Below are 26,076 nucleotides of genomic sequence, written 5' to 3' on the forward strand. Positions count from 1 at the left end.
GAACAAGTTAATAAGGTTACTTCCACTTCCTTCTATGCACTTAGAATCAACAAGAAAATAAAAAAGTTTCTTATTAGTCATTGCATCGTGTTCAAGGCACTTTGTTTAGCTTATAAGATCCTGTACAGAAAAGCTCCATTTTATCCGAAGAAAAACTTTGAATGGTACCCCCGGCAGAACCCTCCGCTCCGGTTCTGCACGGTTTATAAAGTTTGCGGCTTTTAAACTTGTCTCATGGGGTGAAAGAAGCTTTTTCAAATCTACGGCTCTACAATTGAACTGTCTTCCGTTTGAACTGAAAACAGCACCATCACTTCTCGTCTTTAGAAACAGCTTAAACATGGCTTTTCAATCAATGACACTGTAGTCACTTAAATCTATGATCCTGATCACCTCATCTTTGTTTTGCACAGCACCAAGATGCCTCCGATAATACGTTGTGCTTTACAAGACATTTCATTCATTCATTTGCCTGATTAACTATCTTTTGTCTTCTGTAGTGATTCTTAAATTTTTAATAAACCTTCATGGTTTGGACTTTGAATCTTGTCCTGTGTAGGTTTCTTTATTTGCCTAGAGAAGCCACCCTTTACTACTCACATGACCTCAATCCATCCAATCGGGCTTTTAGTAATAGTAAAACATGCTTACATCTGTAAATCTGGAGGATTCTACTCATAGAGATGTAGTCAACAGGAGCATGAAGAAGAAGGCCTGTGCAGGCAACTTATTAGCTTTGAGAGCTGCAGCATACATAGGGCCATCCTAATTGAAGGATGTGTGGGTTTTTCAGAGCTGTGAGCCCAAATGAAGCAATGAACAAGATACCTGTTTGATACAGTTTGTGATGATCTAAGGGATTCTGCTTCAGCAACAAGAGGGGCTGTTTTGGCTCCCCGTCATTTGTGGATCAAACACTGGAAGGAAAATAATACTGAAAAATCATCTGTATTGAACAATCCCTTTACGGATGTGAAGCTCTTTGGCAATCAGCTTAATCCGATGTTGGGATAAGCCTTTAAAGACAGAAAACAAGCCTTCCCATACAAAGGGAAAGGCTTTCCTTCATATTTTGCAGGAGCACCGGTTATTCATCGGCAATAAAGGAGAAGGAAATGTTTTCCTAGCTTTTAAACAAACAATACAGTCCTTGTGCATCAGTCTTCTGGTCAGCAGTCACAGCATTCCTGAATTTTGGGAAGCAGTGGATTTACTGGAACTAGTTGTGGGCTGAATCCAAGACTGTTTGGTAGTATGAGAGGCATGCCTATCAGATCCTTAGGTGTTGAATATTGTCTGGTATATCTTCATTATAGATCTCCATGCTTCCAGCATCAAGGTTCATCCCTACTCTTTTTCCCACTCCCATGTGCACGGTAAAATCATATGCCTTATGGTAAGGGATCAGGAGCCTGGCACAGAAACACTGTGTTGTTCCAGTGCTTTCAGCGGAGAAGGGCCAAGAAGTCTATCCGGTTTGTTTTTTAATGAAGAAGACCAGGTGATGACCATCTACATTGGGATCTGAAAGGAAGGAACCTTTGAGTGTCTGTGAATGATATTAAGATGGATTATATGCAAAGAATATTCCTACTGATTCAGCCAGAAGAGTTTATGGCCACACTGGGTCTACAGAATGCCCACCTTCACAAGAGCCTTTAGAATTACCTTTGGTTTGCAGTTCAGAATCAGCATTTTCAGTTCTGTGTTCTCCGAATTGGGCTGAATTAATCAGCATGTCTGTATACAAATAAGTTGGCCTCTTCGGGTAGTCTGTTGCACAATCAGGGCATCATGCTACACGTGTATCAGGACAATTGGTTTATTCAATTTACTTAAAAATGACAAACAGATCTCCATCAGGTCCTTTTCTGCTTCAGGTTCATGTATTTCTCAATTTGGAAGAAATCTAAACTGGTTCCTGTTCAGGATATAGAGTTCATAGGAGGCATGTTGTGGATAGACATAGGTTTGGTGGTTCTTCTCGATCAATGGATTGCCAAGATTCAAAAACCTGCGCCTCCTCTGTTCATTAGGATTTGTCTCAGAGTTAGGTCTCTCTACAGGCCCATGGGGACATAGAGGCTAGAGTGTTGGTAGTTCCATGGTCCAAATTTCATCTGGGTACCTTTGGACATCATCATCTAGCTGCCTGGAGTCCAGCTTCTAGGTTTTGCACATCTCAGAACAGCATGAATCCTTTAATCACAGAGGTGATGTGATGCTGATTGAATACTTCATCTGTGGAAAGAGGCTAATCGGTTTAAACTTGTCTAAAGATAAGCATAACAAATGTCAAGGATATGAGTGGGGAGTCACTCTGGGGAAATCATTGCAGTGAAGTCGTATCTTCAAAACTTGAAAAAGCCAGAGGCAATCAGAAGAGCAATTTTGCGGTTTGCTTCTCAGATACAGGGGTCTGTAGTACTTGTCAGGACAGACAATGTGTCTGCCAAACTGTACATAAACAGGCCGGGGTTGGGGGACTCATTCCAGGAGTCTAACTGTTCTGGGTTTTAATTGGGCCAAACAGCATAGGTTGTGTCTAAGAATAATTCACGTCAAAGGATTGCACAGATCACACACTCAGAAGGGTACACCCAGAACTATTGTTTGAATCCAGTTATTTTTTTTAAAAGAATGCAAGAAGTGGGATAGGCATGAATCTACCCATTTGCCATTAGGGAAAATGCTCTTATTCCAGTGTTCTGTTCTAGTACCAGGTTGAGTGGTGAAGGGAGCTTGGCTGACAGAAGCTCTATCATGTCTGTGGCCTTGAAGGCTTCTCATTCTCCCCCGTCCCTTTCCACCCATTCTAAAAGTTCTGCCAAAGGTCAAGAGAGAGAAGACTCTAATGATTATACTTTTCCTCTTTAGCTCTACATCTCTTTGTTTCCTCTTGTGCATTAGATTGCGAAGTGTCCAGAATGGGTAGTTTCATTCTTCCTTCTCTTCTATCCCCAATTCTTCCCTACTTGCTTGGTGGCTTGGGATCTGAGCATTCAGGCCTTCAGAAGAAGGGACTGTCCCAGAAGTTGGCATTGGTTGTTCAAGCTTCTAGAAAGTCATCAACCAGCTGTCTTACTCTCACCACTGGTCATCATTTAAGAAATACTGCAGTGTGTATAATGTTAACTCTTTAATATGGAATACATTCGACTTTTGAGCGTTTTGCAAGAATAAGGCACAGCCATCACCTTTACCAACTCTCCCACTTCCTATTCTGCAATGGTCCCGATCCTACACGTCCTGCCTCTGCTGCTAGCTGATCACGAAGCAAATCAACACAGTCGTCGCCGAAACGGAAGGTAACCTCCCCCATTACCTGCTACCTGTTTTCACTTGGCTGTTCACGTGTGCTCAGGACTCTTACATTTTTTTTTAATTACTCACACAAGCAATAACTTTCCACTGTGCAATGTATATGTCTCTTATGTTGACATTTAAGAAATTTAGAGTAACACGCCAGAATAACCACAGTGGTGTCATAAAGCAGGTGCCAACTGCCTTACAAAAAAGGACACTTGCACAAAAAAGGATATCTAATAAAAAAATCAGAAACTCACTATACAGGTGTGTGGAAATAAAGAGCAAAATAGTCACAATAAAAACATATGCATCTCACATCATTGGGATAAATGTAATGTAACCTCATGTAGAAATTGCACTAGACAAGATATAACCCTCACCTCATAGATTACTTGGAACATCAATGGCAGTCCTAAATTTGATGCACTCTACATATTCATCCATGTAAATTTCCCATTGTCTAGTGCACGTCCTGAATTGTATAACATTTAATTTTTCACATCTTATTGCAAGGTAAAATGCACATGTGTACATAGTTATCAGTAATCAAGTTGAAACAAACACCTGTAGTAAAAACAATCCTCAAATAATGTCTCAACATCTATTTGTAGGTGCAAGTGTTCACTACTATGTTGAATGTATGCACCGAATTTCATATCACATACCATGTGAACTAGTTTATGCACTTTACATAGTAGACATTTAAAAAGTATGTATTAATGCCAACTATCATGCTAAAGAAAAATAGGTCCTACACATTTTACTCTGAAGTATTGCTAGGAATCAAACAATTGCAAAGGAAAATTAATGCCGGACAAACTTGGGGAAAAGAAAATCTTTCATTTATTCACAATGCGAAAGCTCCAAAATACTATGAAACCAGGCAAAGGCACATGTCAGTCCATAAGTGTCAGCACAGTCTTCTGCACATGTGTGCTTCGAGACTCAGCTTGCCTTGTCCTTGGGATTGGCGGGGGTGGTTTTGTGATGGGTGGCCTTGGGTTCGGGAGGGGGTTGTTTTGGTAGGGCTAGTCTTCATTTTAGAATGGGGCCTTTGCCTTTTTTAGAGGTACCTTTGGGGGACATAGGGGTGGGTATGGTATTTTGAGGTGTGGTTTGGGATATGGAAGGGTGGCTGGGGGGTAGAAGGGGTGGGTGTGCATTTGTGAGGGGTGGGTGTAACAGATTTCAGGGCAAGGGCAAACAGAAGACCTTCACTGGAAAAATGGGCAGGGTGTTCGGGAGGGAGTTTGGTTTGGGAGGTAGAGGGAGTGGAAGTGAGTGTTATGCATGTGTCTGTTGATGGGTGCAGTGTATGTTGATGTGCTGGGATGGTGGATGCGTCTGTGGTAGTGGGTGCAGTGTATGTAGGTGTGCTGGGGTGGTAGATGTGTCTGTGGTGGTGGGGCAGTATATGTGAGTGTGCTGGGGTGGTGGATGTGACTGTGGTGGTGGCTGCAGTGTATGTGGTTGTGCTGGGGATGGTGGATGTTTCGGTGGTGGTGGCTGCAGTGTACGTGGTTGTGCTGGGGTGGTGGATGTATCTATGGTGGTGGCTGCAGCGTATGTGGTTGTGCTAGGGTGGTAGATATGTCTGTGGTGATGGCTGCAGTGTATGTGGTTGTGCTGGGGTTAGGGTGGTGTCTGTGTTTGGATGCATGCCTCATTTTTTATGTTGTTTGTTTTTGTGTGCGGGTGTGCTGCTTGTGTCTGTGTGAGTGTGTGGGTGAAAAGGTGTGAGTGTGCTTGGGACAGACCTGGGAATAGGGAATTTGGATGGGGAAGAGGTGGGAGGTGGGGCACAAGGTGGGGAGGCTGGGGTTAGTGAGAATGCTAGACCTTAATAAGACCTCTGGAGGCCATACATAGCACTGTGAATGCCTTCCAGGTATGATATTATGTGTTTCAATTGGCTGGCAAACCCCTGGATGGCATTCAGTAGTGCAGTCTTGCCTACAGAGATATTCCTGATGGGGAAAATGAATGCCAGGACAGACTTGGGGAAAAGAACATCGTTTATTTATTCACAATGCAAAAACCCCCAACTACTATGAAACCAGGCAAATCTCAGTCCATAAGTGTCAGCACAGTCTTGTGCACATGTGTACTGTGGCACTCAGCTTGCCTTGTCCTTGGGATTGTGAGGGAGGGTGGTTTTGCGATGGGTGGTCTTGGGTTTGGGACGGGGTGGTTTTGGTAGGGCTGGTCTTCATTTTAGAATGAAGCCTTTGCCCTTTTAAGAGGTTCCTTGGGGGGTGGTTATGGTATTTTTTATTTTTTTAACCCCTTGGCCGAAGCGGTAATTCTGCCGCGGCGCTAAGGGGGAGGGGGGCCACGCGGCGCCACCATGCTCGTGACGGAACCACTCCGTCACGAGCCGCGGTAGCACTGTGCTTGTGACGGAATGGATCCCTCATGGCCCCGCCCGCCTAATAGAACCCTCAGCGCAGGCGTGAAATCAGCGCCGAGCCTACGCGACGGCTGGGCCGTGACGGAACCATTCCGTCACCAACACAGCCGCACCATGGCTCGTGACGGAATGGTTTCGTCACGAGCATGCAAGGGGTTAAAGTTACCTTTTTATTAAGCATCAAACAAGTCCAAATACAAAGGGTGATCACCTCGAGGAAACAGGGAGGTGGACAACCAACGGGGATGCAACACAGATAGCCATGATGGGTTCAGCTTAGCATAATCCCCATACCCGCCACTCCCCTGCCGAAAGTGTGTGATGCTAGTTTTGAAAAACATAAACCAGGCCCCCAAAACGAAACCAGGACCCCCCTCCTCTCCCCTCAATCCGGTGGTGACAAAATTATAGGAAAAACAATAAGAAAACAATGCAGCAGAGACAGTCTTGGACCTTGACATAGGAACTAGTGGTGGTGCGTAGTCCAGTCCGCAGTATATCCAGGGGACCTCCGAAGATCAAGGAATGCCGCAAAAAAAAGTCGCTACAGCTGGAACAGGTGCATGGCCTGCACCGTTGGTGGACAAACCACAGAGGGCAGACCTCGAGACAGATAGGACACCAGAGGCCCCCAGCGGAGAACAAAGTCTTCATAGTTAGTTCGAAAAATGTCCGCCAGACGTTCCATGGATACAATCCTCCATAGCCGGGCATGCCACAGCGAAAAACCGGGGGCTCCGCCTTCTTCCAAGCAGCGGCTACTGTGAGTTTGGCCGCTCCCAGACAGGTCCACAGGATAGCCTTATCAGTCTTAGTTTGCTTAGTCAGGAGAGGGTCCCGGATGCCAAGAAGAGCAAAGTCAATAGAGATCGGAATCGGGTAACCCAAAATATCTTTGATGTGGGAAAGAATCTCCTCCCAGAAGGGGCGAATCTTAGGACAATCCCACCATACATGCCTGAAATCCCCCTGGAGCCCGCACCCCCGCCAACATATATCTGAGGTGTCTGGAAAGATACGCCGTAGCTTAGTAGGGTAGAGGTACCACTCATAAAGGAGTTTATAGTGGGATTCTCGAAGGGCTAATGAGCGGTTATGCTTAGCAAAGTATCTCAATACCTGAGACCACTCTCTCTCTGAAATGTCCCTCCCCAAGACCTGCTCCCAAAAAGACATGTAACGCGCTTGTGGGGAATATGCAGTGCTGAGCAACATGGTGTAGATAGGCGAAATAGCCCCCTTCATGGAACCCGCTCTCAGGGCCACAAACTCCTCTATTGCTGTTCGTTCCCTAGTGGCCGCCTCCCGATCAGGGGGAGACAAGACCCAATGATTGAGCTGCGAATAGTAATATTGTTCACTCTGCGGTAACGCAAATTCCTGCCTACATTCCACGAAGGTCAGGACTGCTCCATCACGAAAAAGGTCAGCCACTTTAAGGCAGTCGCCTTTCCTCCAACAATCAAATGGCCCCTCCCGAAGCGCCGGGGGAAAATCTGGATTGAAATGGATGGGCGTGTAAGGGGAGGGAAAAAAGTCCAGCCCGCCGTCCTGGTAACCTTGTCCCAGGTGATCAACGTCGTACGGGTCGGAGTAATAAGGTAAGCATTGGGGGGCGATCCTTTCTGGGCTTCCACAACACACCCCATATATAACGCCCCAGGGTATGGTATTTTGAGGGGTGGTTTGCGATATGGAAGGGATGGGCTGGGGGTGAAAGGCACAGATGTGCATTTGTGAGGGGTGGGTGTAACAGATTTTAGGGCAAGGGCAAATAGAGCACTTTCACTGGAAAAATGGGTAGGGTGTTCGGGAGGGAGTTTGGTTTGGGAGGTAGAGGGAGTGGAAGTGAGTGTTGTGCATGTGTCTATTGATAGTACAGGTGTTTGTGGGTCTATAGTATGTCATGAACGTTTGGGTGTGTCTTGCTTTCTTGGTGTTGTAGTATGGGTGAGTGTGGGCGTTTCTGTTTTTTTAAGTGTGTGTGCTGTGGAGGCGCTCGGTATGGTCATGGTGAATGTGGCTGTGGTGATGGGTGACGTGTATGTTGATGAGCTGGGATGGTGGATGCGTCTGTGATGGTGGGTGCAGTATATGTAGGTGTGCTGGGGTGGCAGATGTGTCTGTGGTGGTGGAGCAGTGTATGTGAGTGTGCTGGGGTAGTTGCTGTGACTTTGTTGATGGCCGTAGTGCATTTGGTTGTGCTGGGGTTGGTGGATGTGTTGGTGGCTGCAGAGTACGTGTTTGTGCTGAGGTGGTAGATGTATCTGTGGTGGTGGCTGCAGTGTATGCGGTTGTGCTGGGGTGGTAGATATGTCTGTGGTGATGGCTGCATTGTGTGTGGCAGTGCAAGGGTGGTGGATGTGTCTGAGATGGTGGGTGCAGTGTCTGGTTATGCTGGGGTTAGCATGGTGTCTGTGTGTTGGATGCATGCCTCATTTTTTATGTTGTTTGTTTTTGTGTGAGGGTGTGATGCTTGTGTCTGTGTGAGTGTGTGGGTGAAAAGGTGTGAGTGTGCTTGGGACAGACCTGGGAATAGGGAATTTGGATGGGGAAGAGGTGGGAGGTGGGGCACAAGGTGGGGAGGCTGGGGTTAGTGAGAATGCTAGACCTTAATAAGACTTCTGGAGGCCAGACATAGCACTGTGAATGCCTTCCAGGTATAATGCTATTTGTTTCAATTGGCTGTCAAACCCCTAGATGGCATTCAGTAGTGCAGTCTTGCCTACAGAGGTATTCCTGAGGGGGTCAATAGCCTTCTCACTCAAAGCAGCTGGGAGGACAGAGATGCTTGGAGCGGAGACGCCACCCCTTATAGGGGTGCAGGTTTGGTTAACTTTGGGGGTAGCAGGAGGGAGGGTGGAGATGGATCACTGGGCGGCAGACAAGAATGCAGGTGTAACAGATGTAGTAGAGTCTACCACCACTAGGAGGTGCTCGCTGGGGAAGGCCTTTGAAGAAGATGTAGATTTGCTGCTGGCCTCCATTGCACTCCTCTCACTGTCGGCCACTGAGTACCTTAGTGTTTGTACCGGAACCACTGTGGCCAGATGCTTCCCCACCGATGTTGCCAACTTCTCCTACGCCTGCCCATGATGATACTGAAATGACATATACAATAGTGTTAAAGGATCTGTGTTAACAGAACAGATCATGAACTTTGACCACATAATAGTTACAGAGTTTCCAGATTTCACCTGCTACAAGCCTTTGGTTCTACATTAGCATAAGCACATGTATGCAGGCAACATTTTCAGAACACACTTGATCACAGTTATGTCCTTCTCCACAATAGCCCCTATGTTATATATGATATTGTCTCTTATTCATCATTATGTCTCTCCAGGAACTGTTTCAGAACTCAGAATGCTTGGCCTTTGTTGTTCAGAATAGTGAACTCATGTCACCAAAAAGGATATATACCAACAATCCCTTTGTACTGTGTGTTCACCAGGCCATAAAACTCTGCATACTTATCAATTATCAATAAGTAAAATACGAACCAATGTCTGTCAACATATACAGCAATGTTGTACCTATATTAGCATAAACTGAAAGCAGGTTACATTTGTTTGGACATTTCACAATGGTAACACTCAGTTCAAGTCACTAAAGTATATGTCAAGTGTCAAAAAATTATACAGTATTTCTGTACTGTAGCTTACCAATGTATCACATACTATGTACATACCTCTGCTGTTGAAAACAGTCTGAAACTGATATTTGTGGGGATTGACAAATTAATTCTACAACATAATGAAATACAAAGGCCTTGAAACATTTATAATACACCTCAGTACAGAGCAAACGCAACTCCACATTCAACTCCTAAATATCTCTAGTTATTTTAACTTTTTGTATCTTTGTCAAATGGTTTCACTAAATATGTTGGATTTCACTGTAGTCAAAATGTTGTAGAACATCACACTAATCATTACATACAATCATTCATATATGATATTCACTTCAAAGATTGAAATGTGAACCACAATATGCAACATATTACAGCTTAATGCATGTCAACATTTGCCTGAGCCATGAGTTTGCCCTGGTTCTGAGTTTTCCTGATGGGATACTCTTACATATATGTGATGGAATATTCCATCTTCAAAAATACCTTAAAGATTCCCATTTTACTCCATCGTTAATTGTTCATCTGGACATGACAAAGGATATTGAGGAATGGTATTATATATTTGTTTCTCTGTCATCATTGTGTACACATACCTGTCTGTGTTCATCCAAAATGATAAGCTAACTCAATTATTTGGACAAAAGCAGACTGCTTCACTCACACATTTGTGAAGCAGTAACACATGATGCAAATCGGTAACTGTGTAACATGTATGAAACAGTATTTCTGAGGCTGAACACAATTTAGATATGTCTTGATACCAATCTGTAGCCATCAATTCTGAGGTCGCCAGTAATTTCGCATCACATGTTTAGTCTGGTTGTGTATAATCCCAATTTACCTATGTGATGGTTGATACATCCACTGTATCATAAGTGGCGAGTATGCTATATCAACTACAATAGGGCTACCATGACATCATACACATCAGTGAAGGAGCATCATACCTCACACAATAACATCAAACAACATGATGTCAATGTGTAGTTTAGGCAGCCATGTGTCTGCTCAGAACAGTCTATTGGTTGTGGACAGGAATCAGGTGGGATCATAATCAAATGACAGTAGACAGAGCACATCTTCATGCACCATTTACAACACTTACATCTTCAAGCACTCTTCTTAAGCATTGGACATGAGTTACCCTGAATGTTGATTTAAAAAATCCTGGCTATAACAAAATATGGGTCATGTAACGTGTAACTCTGACAAGAACTTACCCCCTTGTTGCTGTTGTTGGGCTCTCAACCACCCATCAAGCTCCGGATAGGCCACCACAAAAATGCAGGTCATAGGGGTGGTCAGGGTGTGGCGCGTGCCCCTCACAAGTTGAGAGGTATTTCCGAGCTGGACTTCCACGATCTTATAGGCCCAGCATCTTAGATCCTTCCATCTCTTGCCGCAATGGACACTGTGCCACTTGTATACCCCCAGGGTCAGCAATTTCTTGGCGATGGTCTTCCATATCTTGCGCATCTGATGGGCACTGACCTGTATGGATACATGAAAGGAAAAAACAAACAATGTTTGTATTGCTGTCACAAAAATTGTCCATCGCTATCAGTAGCATAACTCATAAGTTAGTATACAACATGTGTATTGTCACAGGCTGACCTAAACCAATATCCTCATAAACACTGTAATAGTGACCTGTTGCTCATCCCCATGCCATGTGAAAGACTAAACACACAAATCCAAGCCTTTGACATTATCTAGCCCAGGAGCCCCATTATGATCTGTGATGTGATCTTCTTCTGAACAGTGCGAAAGATTGTGAACTACTGAAGGCTAAAGATTAATAATTATGGCACATTGTATAGTGACAACTGTGAATAAGGGGCCATAAGTTTGAACATGGTATACTTTGAAATGTGATTCAATTGAAAAGAAGTGGCCGCTCAAGAAGTCAGTGAACCCTCCCTTTCAATTATTGCCCATTTAAAAACATCCAGGGGCATATTTTAAGCACACCTCCAATCTTGATAGTTGTACCTCAGTGTTTCATGTGTATGGCCCTGTGACTCAACCCTAGCCTGGCCCATGATTCTGAATGAGCACTGCTCAAGGACAGGCCTTGCTATCTGATGATCATTATGTCACATGAACATCACATTTTCCCAACTTTTACATTACAAGGGTCACCTTGTGCCCATCCAGTAAGTGACCTCGAGGCTGTGTGCTACTCTGAAGGGGTCTGGGTGATACTGGTAGTTATTTGCGGGACTATACACATAGCTAACATCATTTTCTATTGTGTTTTCCACAGTGAATACATTTCCCCAGGTGTAAAGAGTATATAATGTGTTTACCATTTACCATGATGTCATTTGGCTAGATTTCACAAGTACATCAAACATATACATGCATAGATCTCGACATACACAACAATAGGATATGGGGCTTTAAACACACAATGCATATTGATGGTGTTGTTTATTTGACATTGTAGGCTGCTTACAAATCCCTAACATCATTGTCCTATATAATGACCACATTATGCGACACTTAACATCAGCACTTACTACACTTCAGTCTGGAACTCAAAGGGACATTGTAGCCTGTGTAAATGGAAAAGAGACAGTTAGACAGATTCACATATGTATTCCAGACATGTACCTGTCCCTCTGGCGAGCCATAGAGCTGGCCATACCGGTAAAGGTCCTCCTTTGTCAGCAACTCCCGCTCCACTGGCATTAAGGCAGAAGCCCTCTCATCTGCTTGCCCTGGCATTGTTGCTCCCAGAGGTGATAAACTGCAGCAAAAGTGGAGAAGATATTGATAGCAGCAGTGTTTGTAGGCAAATTAGCTTTTATTTCAACTTCTGCTTACATACGAGATCTTCAGTGAAGACGGACACAGCCATTGGCCGTCGTACGTTGCTTTCACTAACGTTAGCCATTGGCTGTCTCAACTGTGGAGTATACCACCCACTATGCTGGCTGCTTCCAAATGTCCAATTGGCAAGGTCAACCAACAGCCATTTTAGATGTTCAAAAGACTGTTTGTGACTCTTAAGTGCGTCACTACCACTCAAAATGGGGTCTAATTTGTTTACATATTTGAACTTCGATTGGACACTCATTAAAAAATATATATATATTTACATGTAGTTTGTTACTGTGCTGAAATACGCTATTAGCGTGGTATTGTTTACACCTACCTTGACGGTATATTTTGGAGGGAAACATAAAAAATTTATTTTTTACACATTTCATCATATTGATATTTATTTTAGGCTATAAATGTAATTTGTAAGGATAATGGACAACAAGCACAACATCTATATTTTGTATAACTACATGACATTAGTGGTAGATAAGAAATATGGTACTATGGAAAAATGTTGAAAATGTGCAATTTTGTTTTCCAATACAGACATAGGAACCCTGGGAGAATGAGGAGACCAAAACCTCAGTTTTTCTGCCCATTTCCAGACCTTGCCACCATGAAGGAAATGCATGTTATGAAGAAGTTTGGATTCAATAAGCAAACAATAGTGGATTTATGTCATCAGCTGGAGTCAGATCTTCAGCCTCACAACAAAAGTCACACATCTATTATACATATCGTCAAACTCTTGGCAGTGCTTCCTTTTGTACTCCATTTTGTGGTCACAGGACCTTTCTAATATACTGTGGCAGTATCTGGTGGAATGTCACAATCAACTTTCAGTGATGTGCTACAAGAAGTACTTTCTTCAATGATGAGACACATCAACAGCTTTATCCAGTTCCCACATTTGCAGGATTAGGCCAAGGTGAAGGGGGACTTGTACAGATTGGGTTTCCTACCACATGTGGTTGGAGCAACTGATGCCCCACCTTTTGCCTTAGTGCCACCACACACCAGGGAACAGAGCTACCGGAATCAGAAACACTTCCATTCAATCAACGTGCAAGTTGCCTGCTTATGGGATTTGTACATCACAAGCATTTATAGACATTTTCCCGGCTCTGCGATTGATTCCTTTGTACTACAGAACAGCATCTTAGCCCTGCAAATGTCACAATTTGGAACTGAGGGAGCCTGGCTTGATGGTCAGTACTTTATTTCATAATCGTGTTGGTGGAATTTCTAGTTGGACAATCTGAATTGTGTTACATTTTTTGCCCTTTTTTTGTCTTCCATCTATGAGACTCAGCTTGTCCCAACCGACCATTGTTGTTGGCGGCACTGAGGAATCGAACAACGCTATGGGAAGTCCGCTTCAATGAGGCCCACGGAAAAATATGTCGGCCAGTGCAGCCGGCTTTCCGGCTCCTAAAGGCCAGATTTTGTTGTCTGGAGAAAACTGGTGAAGCTCTCCTCTACTCAACCGCTAAAGTGTGCTAAATCACCTTGGCCTGCTGCATGCTCCACAACATCGCCCTGCGATGGAACATCCCTTACATTGCAGAGGATGGAGACCACGAAGAGCCACCAAATGAGGTTCCTGAAAAGCCAAATGACGATTATAGTGGTGATGAGAAAGAAGTTGACTTATGTCATTAACAACTTTTAATGAATGTAAGTACATCTGTACAGGTTATCACTTTTACAGTTGAACCAACTATCGATGTGATGATGAGAGAAGCATGTGGTGGTAATTTTTAGGAAGAGAACGTTTAGGGAAATTCAGGACAAAGCTGTTTGTGGTTCAAAGTTTAAACACATTGACAACAGTGTTCAGTTACATTGTGTCTCTCACATTGTTTTGTGGAACTGTGTCCTCCAAAAGGTGACTTTCCATTATGTAATGTTTGATTGGTAATCTTTTTGTTTTGATCTTTTTTAGGTTCGTTCACCATGTCATCTTCATTTGGACATTTCAGAGGTGTGACAATTGCAGATATATGGTGCTGCTTTGAAGTACAACTGAAACTTGGGTTGATCCTGGGAAAGACAGACACAGACTGTGGGTGTACACATCTGGTACTTAGGCAGCGTGTACTGTGATTGAATGGAGGATTTAAAGATTATATTGGACCTATTCTCTGTCGTGTGATGGCAATAAGGCAATATGTGTGCCCTCATTAGCTCAAAGCACGTGTGGCAGAGGAGCCAAATCATGGAAATCCCCCTTCACCTTGGAAAAATCCTCAATTTATGTAATGTGTATGTAGCTGTTGACGTGTCTCATCATTGTAGGACATACCTCTTGTGCCACTGTCACTTGGTTTGACATTCCACCAGATACTGGAACAGTGGATTGGACTGATGCTGTGTGTACAAAATGTAGTACTGCCATGTTTTTGTCTGTTGATGGTATTGATGTGGGATTCCTTATGTGAGCCAGAAGATCTGGATCCAGCTGATGACATGAGTCAATGATAATTTGCCTATTCATTCTGATTGTTTTGGATACATCTCCTGTTCCATATTAGCATGGTCTGGATCTGGAAATGTGAAAACTGGCACTGAATTTTAGCGTCCTGTATGGATTTTCCTGTTAGTAAAATGAAATGTTGTCAGACAAATATTGGTTAAATGGAATAAACACGGTAGTTGATAATTGAATAATATGACATTTTTGGCAGTCATGTTAGGGAACTTGAAATAAACATTATCTACTTGCAAATCATCCGTGGTTTACACAATCTTCTGATTTCTGTCATTAACAAGTTATGATGGAAGACAACAAATGCAGAGTTGAGATATGCAACACCAGTCTTTTGACTTTGTAACTTGTAAATGTATTGTACTAAACATGATAAAATAGGGTGAACATACCAAAAGTAAACCAAAAAGTGAAGAAGTCAGACATTGTGAATGAAACCATAATTGGAGAGCCAAACTGGTTTGAAGCCCAATGTCCAAAAGACTACAGGTATTCGAAAGGCAAATGTGTCCATGCATAGCCACAGAGTGAATGGTAGGCACACAATGGAGGAAATTAGTGTCAAGTTTTCTTGTTGGCGGTGGCATAGGTTTTGCCATCTTAACCTCTTGGTGATTTGCATGGATGTCCCCTGCCGCAGGTGAGAGGGATCTACAGCACGGGCTGGAGGAGCTGTAGGTGGGTCTTCAGGTGGCAGGGCCTCCCTTCCTGTGGCCAATGTAAATGGCTCAGATGTTGTAGGACAGTTTTTTTGTGTCAACACAGTTTGATTTGTGAAACTCATGACATCAATTCAATTGTTTGAGAAGAACAGGTCAACATTTAGAAAACAACACAAACCATTTTCGGAAGAGAGCTTTGAATAGGGATTGATCACTACCTGACACATTACCATATGTTGAAATCTGTTAGACAAGAGAGCATGAGTAATATGACATAGCAATGTTCTTTTTGGAAACAGAAACAGAGCATCATGGTATTTGTAGTCATTTCAAATACAACTTCCCAACACTGGCAAATGGTTAGTGGAACATACCTGTGGAAATTATGCAGAAGAAATGGGCCAGACACTTACAATATGACACACATACGGGTAATGGGTTATTTGGTGTTGTAACACTTACGGGCACCATACCATCAAGTGACATGTAATGGAGATTAACACAAACAATATAACTTATCTGATACTGATAGTTAGAGGTTTCTATGTTATAAAAATATGTTCAGAACACATTAGCAACAGCAAACATCAGAGCAAACAGGACATTAAAGTTCTGTGAGAGTTTGTAAAGTTTAACTTACCAGACTCCACTCCAGCAGGAATTCCTGTTAAGCCTCCGGTATGTAGGATCTACAACACCTTCTCCTTCCAGGGCATTAATGGTATTGGGGGCCTGGGAGAACCATCACCAATCTGTTTGGCCTCCATGTGACAATTGGAGGCCAGGGAACGCACCCTCCTTAGCAGGTCGTTCCACCTCTTCCTAATTTCCCCGTGTGCATAGGTTGTTTCCTACTTGTAAACAACAAGGGTTCCCTGTGAGAACAAATGAAAATCAACCCCTAGGTCAGGGAATAAATCAGTGGAGAAAACTACCTAGGCAGTAATTCTAAAATAATGACAGAGTCATGAAAGGACCAACACTAAGAGTGAACAGTTTCCAAATAGTTACACAATTTTATTACAATCACATAAATCAATAGCTAAAAATATACATTCCATAAAAAATGAATATATATCAACCGTAACATAAAAAATTCTTGGACATAGAAGAGTAAGTTGTGTGTCGACGCGTTTCGGCGACCAGCGCCTTTCTCAAGACAATTTACAACTTTCTGAAAATAAATCAAATCTAGTTTAATTTTTTATCCATTATCAGTCATTACAGTATTATCTTTACATGTGTGTCATTTAATTAAAAACAACTTATATATAAAATGTGTTCTATTTAGACAAGGAAACACTGTTCAAGCAACTTAGGTCCTAAAATAATCAAAACACAATTGATAATCTAAAGAATGACAAAGCATAAACAACATAACATAACCTCTATTATGGCTTTCTTCTATTTAGCTTTTTGCCAGAGTCTATTTATGGCATGAGACACAAATGATACATAATCTGATTATTACATTCCGTAATTTTTGATAAACATTGTATCACAAATAATTATTTCTAAAACATGATAGTTTTAAACTAAATAAATCAATTTGCATATCAAAAAGGAAGAATTCTGCATGCCTACATCTGTCATGGGACATACAAATAGAGCTATAGATTTGATTGGAGAAGACAGGTGCAAAGAAGAATTAGGTAGGGTGAACGAGAATAAATCTGATAGTGCAGTGCTCTATAGTCTATAACAATACTGCCATATATTACTGTTAGGGGCTTGGTAGATTGGAACGCCAGAGATTCTCTGTTCTATCTATTTTATCTGTGATGAGGTAGTTATAAAAAGCTACTCATGCCTCTATTTGCGCTAATTTAATCACCGACAATTTTTAGAAGGTTACACTATAAACAGATCACGTATCTAGTTTCACTTACCTAAAGTTAAAATGGACTTAACACAATGGTAAGGAATTCGACGCTAGTAGGGTTCCATATAATTCTCAGAACCGGAATTCACGTTTCTGATATAAAAATGATTCTGTAATGTTGTTAATAAAGAGAACATTTACTATTACAGGTAAATCACAGATAAAATAGATAGAACAGAGAATCTCTGGCGTTCCAATCTACCAAGCCCCTAACAGTAATATATGGCAGTATTGTTATAGACTATAGAGCACTGCACTATCAGATTTATTCTCGTTCACCCTACCTAATTCTTCTTTGCACCTGTCTTCTCCAATCAAATCTATAGCTCTATTTGTATGTCCCATGACAGATGTAGGCATGCAGAATTCTTCCTTTTGATATGCAAATTGATTTATTTAGTTTAAAACTATCATGTTTTAGAAATAATTATTTGTGATTCAATGTTTATCAAAAATTACGGAATGTAATAATCAGATTATGTATCATTTGTGTCTCATGCCATAAATAGACTCTGGCAAAAAGCTAAATAGAAGAAAGCCATAATAGAGGTTATGTTATGTTGTTTATGCTTTGTCATTCTTTAGATTATCAATTGTGTTTTGATTATTTTAGGACCTAAGTTGCTTGAACAGTGTTTCCTTGTCTAAATAGAACACATTTTATATATAAGTTGTTTTTAATTAAATTACACACATGTAAAGATAATACTGTAATGACTGATAATGGATAAAAAATTAAACTAGATTTGTTTTATTTTCAGAAAGTTGTAAATTGTCTTGAGAAAGGCGCTGGTCGCCGAAACGCGTCGACACACAACTTACTCTTCTATGTCCAAGAATTTTTTATGTTACGGTTGATATATATTCATTTTTTATGGAATGTATATTTTTAGCTATTGATTTATGTGATTGTAATAAAATTGTGTAACTATTTGGAAACTGTTCACTCTTAGTGTTGGTCCTTTCATGACTCTGTCATTATTTTAGAATTACTGCCTAGGTAGTTTTCTCCACTAGGTTGTTTCCTACAGCATTCACTCTGTGGACCACATTAGCTTTTCTGTGATAAGGGTGTATTTTAGACTTGGGCTTCAGACAATTGTGGCTTTATTATTATGATTTTATCCACCATTGGGATCACCTCTGCGACAGGAGGGCGGTAAGACCGCCAAGATTTAAATCAGGCCCAAGGCTGGGATTTATATTAACATATGAGATTTACATCATTTGCCACAATGTGGGGGGGGGGGGTCATGATCATGGCAGAAGGTCTAAGACAATTAGAGCCAAACCCTAATAAAAACAACATACTGTATGTTAGTGATACGCTCATCTTGCTTTCCTGTTGGGACTGGACCCTCGCTGTAGTCATTGTGCTGTTTTGTCAGACTGTGCGCTGCTCCCCCTGAAGCGCTACGCCTCGCGGGTCCCGCTTCGCCGTGCTCGCTCACTGCGGGTGTAGGTGAGAAGGAAGCCCTGCAAGCCTGTTGTGGGTGTGAAGTCTCAGGGCTGTGAGAGATTGGTACAGGGACTCCATTTCCCAGGAGTCCCTGTTGGCCAGACCCGAGACACCTGGGCCGCTCTCCCTGATTGACACGCCCCCACCAGAGCAGCTAAAGACTCTGGATCTCCTTACCGGCGTGGGACCTCATCTTGCTTTCCTGTTGGGACTGCACCCTCGCTGCAGTCATTGTGCTGTTTTGTCAGACTGTGCGCTGCTCCCCCTGAAGCGCTACGCCTCCGCTTCGCCGTGCTCGCTCACTGCGGGTGTAGGTGAGAAAGAAGCCCTGCAAGCCTGTTGTGGGTGTGAAGTCTCAGGGCTGCGAGCGATTGGTACAGGGACTCCATTTCCCAGGAGTCCCTGTTGGCCAGACCCGAGACACCTGGGCCGCTCTCCCTGATTGACACGCCCCCACCAGCGCAGCTAAAGATTCTGGATCTCCTTACCGGCGTGGGACCTCATCTTGCTTTCCTGTTGGGACTGGACCCTCGCTGCAGTCATTGTGCTGTTTTGTCAGACTGTGCGCTGCTCCCCCTGAAGCGCTACGCCTCGCCGTGCTCGCTCACTGAGGGTCTAGGTGGGAAGGAAGCCCTGCAAGCCTGTTCTGGGTGTGAAGTCTCAGGGCTGCGAGCGATTGGTACAGGGACTCCATTTCCCAGGAGTCCCTGTTGGCCAGACCCGAGACACCTGGGCCGCTCTCCCTGATTGACACGCACCCACCAGCGCAGCTAAAGACTCTGGATCTCCTTACCGGCGTGGGACCTCATCTTGCTTTCCTGTTGGGACTGAACCCTCGCTGCAGTCATTGTGCTGTTTTGTCAGACTGTGCGCTGCTCCCCCTGAAGCGCTCCGCTTCGCCGTACTCGCTCACTGCGGGTGTAGGTGAGAAAGAAGCCCTGCAAGCCTGTTGTGGGTGTGAAGTCTCAGGGCTGCGAGCGATTGGTACAGGGACTCCATTTCCCAGGAGTCCCTGTTGGCCAGACCCGAGACACCTGGGCCGCTCTCCCTGATTGACACGCCCCCACCAGCGCAGCTAAAGATTCTGGATCTCCTTACCGGCGTGGGACCTCATCTTGCTTTCCTGTTGGGACTGGACCCTCGCTGCAGTCATTGTGCTGTTTTGTCAGACTGTGCGCTGCACCCCCTGAAGCGCTACGCCTCGCCGTGCTCGCTTACTGAGGGTCTAGGTGGGAAGGAAGCCCTGCAAGCCTGTTCTGGGTGTGAAGTCTCAGGGCTGCGAGCGATTGGTACAGGGACTCCATTTCCCAGGAGTCCCTGTTGGCCAGACCCGAGACACCTGGGCCGCTCTCCCTGATTGACACGCACCCACCAGCGCAGCTAAAGACTCTGGATCTCCTTACCGGCGTGGGACCCCATCTTGCTTTCCTGTTGGGACTGAACCCTCGCTGCAGTCATTGTGCTGTTTTGTCAGACTGTGCGCTGCTCCCCCTGAAGCGCTACGCCTCGCCGTGCTCGCTCAATTGCGGGTGTAGGTGGGAAGGAAGCCCTGCAAGCCTGTTGTGGGTGTGAAGTCTCAGGGCTGCGAGCGATTGGTACAGGGACTCCATTTCCCAGGAGTCCCTGTTGGCCAGACCCGAGACACCTGGGCCGCTCTCCCTGATTGACACGCCCCCATCAACTAATTTCCCTACAACATCAAACCTTGTCACCGCTGCGCGGGAGCGTCCCGGGAGAAGCCCGGGACAAGGGCGGGCCGTCTGTGGCCGTCAGGGGCTGCAGGAGGCTGGGCTGGGGCCCCCTCTGACACTTGACTTATTGCCCCGGACTCTATTATCTAGCTGGGAATATCTGACAGTAAGCTGTACTTTATACGTATTTCACTCCTTTTAAATTGACTAGTTTCGTTACTGGCTGTTTCCTCACACTTGTTAAGGATTGGTTTATAATAATTTATTGTGTATTTATCATTTGCTGTATAGACCGAGAATGTCTACAGTCGTTCCCAACTCTTTACCGTCTAGCGTAGGGGTGTCCATACTTGGGCCGCTAGATAAATACTTCGCCAAGGCCAAAAGAGAGATAGATAAGGAGATTGAATTGGGAGAGAAACGGGCGGAACGCCGTTTCTCCATTGAACTTTTAAAAAATAAGCCAATTATTACGCCACGTAAGGCAGCACCGATCACACTATCTCAAAACATCTTGCCTGTAGATGTAGACGCAGAGTTGGTTAGTACGGAAAATATTCCGCTAATATTCCAAGATAGTTCACTAGTATCACGTGGTGAGGAAATTATTATAGATCCTATTACTAATGAGTTGCCTGCTACATCAAACTCCCTAATAGATCTAGACTCTCCTATACTTATAGACGTTGTCTCTCAGTGCAATAGAAATACATCTTCTCCTGTTCCCAATCCTCTTGTAGAGGCAGCTATGTCACTGGTGACACAACCGCCTATAGCGGTTAGCGCAACCAGCGACAAATTACCAACTAAGAAGGATACAGGAGTATATCGTTCTCCACCTAAAAAAGAAGGAGAAAGGGTGGGCTTAGAAAAGGAGATAAAACCTCATGCATCTCAGCACCCGTAATGGACCCAATACACAAGTCACCTAAGGTAATAGGGACGGATATTTCAACAGGGACTCTAATTGTAAACTCTGAAGCTCTATCAACTAAAGGGCTAATGGAGGCTATTGAATGCCTCCTAAAATCCCATATATTACCACTTACTGAGAGAGTTAAAAGGCTGGGGGAAAAAATGGATCGCATTTTGGCAGCCTCTTATTCTACTGAAAACTCCAAACAAACTAAACTAAGTGTACCCTGCTCCAAAACTAAACACTGTACACAGGACCCACCTAGGCAACAAACGGATACTTCCACACCTAAAAAAACGCTTGCTGACACAAATTTTACCAAATCGGCAGTTACGAAAGACATAAGCAAAGATAAGGTTAAATCAGGTGCCCCTGGTGTCTTTCCTATTAAAAATGAACAAGCAGCGAAGATAAGTCAAAAAACTCGATTAAAAACCAATTTTAGAAATATAGCAGACGTACCCCCAGAATCGTCCAACTATGTCATCATTTTAACAGGAGTTCCGGCCGTGCCAGTAGGAAACACAGAACCTAACACTAGTCTTAAAAATAAAGTTATCCACTGGCTGCGTAATAATAGATCCCTCCCACTACATCTAAATGGAGATATAGTATCAGTGAGACGGTGTAACTGGGTGGGCTTACGCCCAAAAGACATTGAAGGGGATGTGGTCATAGTAAACTTTAGGGATCATAGGGTGGTCACACATATTAGTGACTGGTTCCCAGGGAGAAGTGAGGGCGGAGTATCATCGCGGAATTTGAGCTACTTCTATCCCGAAGCTCTGATGATGCTCCCAAAAAATCCATCAACCGTGCGCAGTTTTGATGCTCCTCAATTACCAAATCAAATTCCACACTTTGCCGTCCCTAGACACTATAATAACAAGTACACCCCTTTTCCCCCAACCTTCCGCTCAAATAGGTATTTTAATCCGTTTGGCAATAATTATCACCCCATAAACCCAAATGAGTACTAGAACATCCACCTACACAATCTATCGAACCCCTCTCTGGGCTAGATGCAAACGAATGACTTATTTCGTCTACCTCTTATGAGGGATTCCTTTGCGAGTACATGATTAAATGTAAGACTTTAGTAGAAGTTGACAATCTTGTACCTGGGACGACCTACTCAGAAAATTCGGGTGGTGAAATGACAAGGGAAGAAATCCTTAGTAGGGGACATTTTACTAACAATTCTGATCTAGGGAAAATAGAATTTAGCAGGTCATTTATCGACCCCGGATCCCCTGAAAAGACCAATGATATCGCTGTGAGAATGGATAATGTGGGGGAGGGGACCACTGAAATTTTTAAAGAAAGTGAGGTGTGCAATAATCTGGGTTTAAATGGAGGGTCTGTAGAGAAATGGTCCATAATATTTTGGAATATTGCTGGCCTTAGGGCCAAATTAGATAACCCAAACTGGCAAAAACTTACTAATAATTGTGATGTAATATGTTTACAAGAAACATGGGCCAAGAAAGAATACCATATGAGTGGTTTTAAAACTGTTTTTATTCCTGCCGTAGGATCTGTACATGGACGTGCGAAAGGGGGATTATGCATGTACATTTCCAATTGCTTTATGTGTAAAAAAATTGAGTTGTATTTTCATAATTGTTTCTACCATATCGTTGGGCTACATATTAACACTAGTTTTTGTATACTGTTAGTAAATCTCTACAATAACATCCCTGTAACAGATATACCTGTGGTGCTTAAAACCCTGAATTCGAAACTCTATAGCATTAAGAACGATTCCCGTAAACAGTTCATTGTCATATGGGGCGGTGACTTTAATTGTGCTCTATGTGACTGATCTGGAACAGGAAATTGTGGATTAACGACGGATAGGAATACCATTTCGTCACATTTTGAGCACTCAATAACGGGGAATGCTCTAAACGAAATTATGTTTAATAATGATCTAGGGTTTTCGAACAAATTATGTAGCACTGAGACCCCCTTCTCTCCAACCTTTAATGGTAGAGGTTTATTTTCTACAATTGATTTTATCCTTATCTCCTCATGTTATAGGGATTGTATTGTTAGTTATAATGTTTTAAAATCTCCCCTAAGCGACCATTTCCCCATCAGGATTGAATTATCTGATCCACAATTAAGTGTGCACAAAAGAGCAAAAGTTTCTTCTGAAAACGTAGAAATTGCCAGGCAAAACGGATACGCTTTAAAATGGACTAGGGTGGTATCCGAAGAGTTTCTTAGTAAACTAATTAATGAGTGTAATATGAGCTTTTCTGTTTGCTTGGACTTGGCATCTGATGATGCAGACATCATAAGTAATTTCAGAGAGATATCTGCCTGCATAAAAAGGGGTCTGTGGGTAAACGCCAAGGAAAATAAGAGCCAAAGGAAAACTAGAGGGTGGTTTAAACCAGCTTGTAGTAAGGCCCACAAGCAACTAAAACTGGCTCTGCATATGCAAGATAGAAATCAGACCCAGATAAGGGCCTTACGTAAAGAATATAAAACCGCACTAAAAGTTCAAAGAGACCTGATGAGGAAGGAAGCATGGGCAGCTATTATTGAGGCCTCAGAATTAAAGGATATGACGGCCTTTTGGAAAGCAGTGAATGCCCCTTTTTTAAAAGACAGTACAAAGGCTCGTATCGAGATAGCTGTTACCGAGGATGAATGGATTAACCATTTTGAAAAACTTTATAGCCCAGCAGCTATCTCTACCGATACATTGAGAGAATCTATGTCTAAGGGGAAGGGCATTGAAGCATTGCAACTTAACTTTTCCTTGAAGGAGGTAATTAAGGGCATAAACTCTAGCCTAGGGGGAAAGGCTCCAGGCCCCGACAGTGTCCCAGTGGACATTTTCAAAAAACATATATCGCTTTGGGCACCACTGCTCACTAGAACTTTTAATGCAGCATGTACAACAGGATTGATTGATGCTTGGTATAAGTCAATCATTATTCCCATTTTTAAAAAGGGGGACAGAGCAAGCTGTGTGTGCTATCGGCCCATATCCTTGCTTGACTCCACTATTAAAATCATTGGCAGAGTAATTTTAGATAGACTGCACGTATGGGCAGGCGAACATAACATCATTAGTGACCTTCAATATGGTTTTCGCGAAGGAGTTGGTACCATCGAACAAGCACTTAACTTATCAATACTGATAGAGAAATACACTAAGGCTAAGGGAGGAAGATTGTTCTTAACCTTCTTAGACTTGACATCTGCTTTTGATTTTGTAAATCATAGCAAATTATGGATAATTTTAACCCGGCTGGGTGTGGAGGCAAATGTCATCAAATTTCTGAGAGAACTGTACAATGGGGCCAGCGCAATGGTCAGATACGGTAAAAACGGGGAGTGTACAAGAGAGTTCAGTGTCGCGAGGGGCGTGAGGCAAGGGTGCGTCCTTGCACCGTTTTTATTTTCCATTTATATAAACAACTTGGAGGAAACTCTGTTACAGGACTGCACTGATATGCCAATTGCCTCAGCCCGCCGTATACCTGCTCTTATTTATGCAGATGACACTGTTCTCATGGCTAGAACCCCGATAGCCATGCAGGCTATGATTACTTCTTTTAGCTCCTTTATGGCCAAATTGGAATTACAAGTAAATTGCACCAAAACTTTCTCTATGAATTGTGGCGGCAATGTGAAACTAAAGTAAAAGACTATGTATATAGGACAGATTCCTCTAGATCATACTCAAACATTCCCATATTTGGGGATATTGTTTGATCGCACTGGCAAATGGAGCAGTGCGATCAAAGCTAGGAATTTATTATTCCCTAAATCCATAATGGCCCTTAGGTCGTTCAGCAAAAAGATGGGTAAAAAGCCAGTTAAAGAGCTTTTATATATATACAAAGCTAGTTGCGTTATGGTGGCATTATATGGGGCAGGAATTTGGGGGGACTCAAATGTCAATAGCCTACAAGTCACTGAAAACGGCTTCTTGCGATATCTTCTAGCTGTTCCAGAGAGTACGTCCAGTTTTAACTGTCACACTGAATTGGGTATTGTCTATTTGGAAGACCTAATTAAGGTGCAACCGATCCTTTTATGGCACCGAGTATGGACTACCGAGAAATGCCACCTAAATCGCCTCATTTTGGGGGATGTACTTAAACTAGATGGTGGGAATAGGATAAAATGGCTGTGCTATATAAAAGCATTCTGTGATAATATCAACCATCCGGAATTCTATACAGACCCTATGTCAATGTCTGATATTACTAGGAAAGCACTTAAACAGCTAAGTCTAAACTTTCTCGAGCATCGAAGAGAACAAATAGAACTGTTAAAAAAGACAGTAATAGCCCACCAATAAAACCAAGGGTTATTCAACCTTATCTAAACCTTCAAATGAAAGATCAAGATAGGTTTCTATTGATCAGATTTAGATTTGGGATACTGTTTAGACTGCTGAGCTTTCCTGTTACAAATGACTGGTCAAAGTAAATTAGTAAATGTCCGTGTGATAACGCCTCGACTCAATCGGACATCCATATTTTATTTTTTTGCAGATTTTATGTCCTATCTAGGAAAAGATGGATTATGCCGATTCTAAAATATATGAACATGAGACAATGTCACCCAGCTTTCCTAGCTATGCAATCTCTGGAGGATATTTTCTCTGTAGCATCTGTATCGGCATTTCTTAAAAGTACTTTTTATTTATGCAAGACTATGATCATGTGAATTTAATTCTTTTAAATCTTGGCCCATGTTAAATTCTGTGTACTCCGATTTTTTAATTGAGATGATGTAATATTCAAAGTGATTTGATGTACTTTTAT

This window comes from Lissotriton helveticus, chromosome 8 (genome assembly GCF_964261635.1).
Source record: "Lissotriton helveticus chromosome 8, aLisHel1.1, whole genome shotgun sequence".
NCBI lineage: Eukaryota > Metazoa > Chordata > Amphibia > Caudata > Salamandridae > Lissotriton > Lissotriton helveticus.